Genomic DNA, 1984 nt, shown 5'->3' on the forward strand with positions numbered 1-1984 from the left:
AACATTCGATTTGATGAGATGATCAAAGCGTTTGGGTTTACGCAGACTTATGGAGAAGCCTGTGTTTACAAGAAAGTGAGTGGGAGCTCTGTAGCATTTCTCATATTATATGTGGATGACATACTATTGATGGGAAATGATATAGAATTCTTGGAAAGCATAAAGGCCTACTTGAACAAGTGTTTTTCAATGAAGGATCTTGGAGAAGCTGCTTATATATTAGGCATCAAGATCTATAGAGATAGATCGAGACGCCTCATTGGTCTTTCACAAAGTACGTACCTTGACAAGATATTGAAGAAGTTCAATATGGATCAGTCCAAGAAGGGGTTCTTGCCTGTATTGCAAGGTATGAGATTGAGCACGGCTCAATGCCCGACCACGGCAGAAGATAGAGAAAAGATGAGTGTCGTCCCCTATGCCTCGGCCATAGGGTCTATTATGTATGCCATGCTGTGTACCAGACCTGATGTAAACCTTGCCGTAAGTTTGGTAGGAAGGTACCAAACTAATCCCGGCATGGAACACTGGACAGCGGTCAAGAATATCCTGAAGTACCTGAAAAGGACTAAGGATATGTTTCTCGTTTATGGAGGTGACGAAGAGCTCGTTGTAAAGGGTTACGTCGATGCTAGTTTCGACACAGATCTGGATGACTCCAAGTCACAAACCGGATACGTGTATATTTTGAATGGTGGGGCAGTCAGCTGGTGTAGTTGCAAGCAAAGCGTCGTGGCGGGATCTACATGTGAAGCGGAGTACATGGCAGCCTCGGAGGCAACACAAGAAGCAATCTGGATGAAGGAGTTCATTACCGACCTAGGAGTTATTCCCAATGCGTCGCGCCCGATGACTCTCTTCTGTGACAACACTGGAGCTATTGCCCTTGCCAAGGAGCCCAGGTTTCACAGGAAGACCAGGCATATCAAGCGTCGCTTCAACTCCATTCGTGAAAATGTTCAAAATGGAGACATAGATATTTATAAAGTGCATACGGACCTGAATGTCGCAGATCCGTTGACTAAACCTCTTCCTCGAGCAAAACATGATCAACACCAGAACTCTATGGGTGTTCGATTCATCACAATGTAACTAGATTATTGACTCTAGTGCAAGTGGGAGACTGTTGGAAATATGCCCTAGAGGCAATAATAAAATGGTTATTATTATATTTCCTTGTTCATGATAATTGTCTATTGTTCATGCTATAATTGTATTATCCGGAAATCGTGATACATGTGTGAATACATAGACCACAACATGTCCCTAGTGAGCCTCTAGTTGACTAGCTCGTTGATCAACAGATGGTCATGGTTTCCTGACTATGGACATTGGATGTCATTGATAACGGGATCACATCATTAAGGGAAAGATGTGATGGACAAGACCCAATCCTAAGCATAGCGCAAGATCGTGTAGTTCGTCTGCTAGAGCTTTTCTAATGTCAAGTATCTTTTCCTTAGACCATGAGATTGTGCAACTCCCGGATACTGTAGGAATACTTTGGGTGTGCCAAATGTCACAACATAACTGGATGGCTATAAAGGTGCACTACGGGTATCTCCGAAAGTGTCTGCTGGGTTGGCACGAATCGAGACTGGGATTTGTCACTCCGTATGACGGAGAGGTATCTCTGGGCCCACTCGGTAAGACATCATCGTAATGAGCTCAATGTGACTATAGGGTTGGTCACGGGATGATGTGTTACGGAATGAGTAAAGTGACTTGCCGGTAATGAGATTGAACGAGATATTGGGATACCAACGATCAAATCTCGGGCAAGTAACGTACCGATTGACAAAGGGAATTGTATACGGGATTGCTTGAATCCTCGACACCGTGGTTCATCTGATGAGATCATCATGGAACATGTGGGAGCCAACATGGGTATCCAGATCCCGCTGTTGGTTATTGGCCGGAGAGTTGTCTCGGTCATGTCTGCATGGTTCCCGAACCCGTAGGGTCTACACACTTAAGGTTCGAT

The sequence above is a fragment of the Triticum aestivum genome, chromosome 5A (assembly GCF_018294505.1).
Source record: "Triticum aestivum cultivar Chinese Spring chromosome 5A, IWGSC CS RefSeq v2.1, whole genome shotgun sequence".
Taxonomy (NCBI): domain Eukaryota; kingdom Viridiplantae; phylum Streptophyta; class Magnoliopsida; order Poales; family Poaceae; genus Triticum; species Triticum aestivum.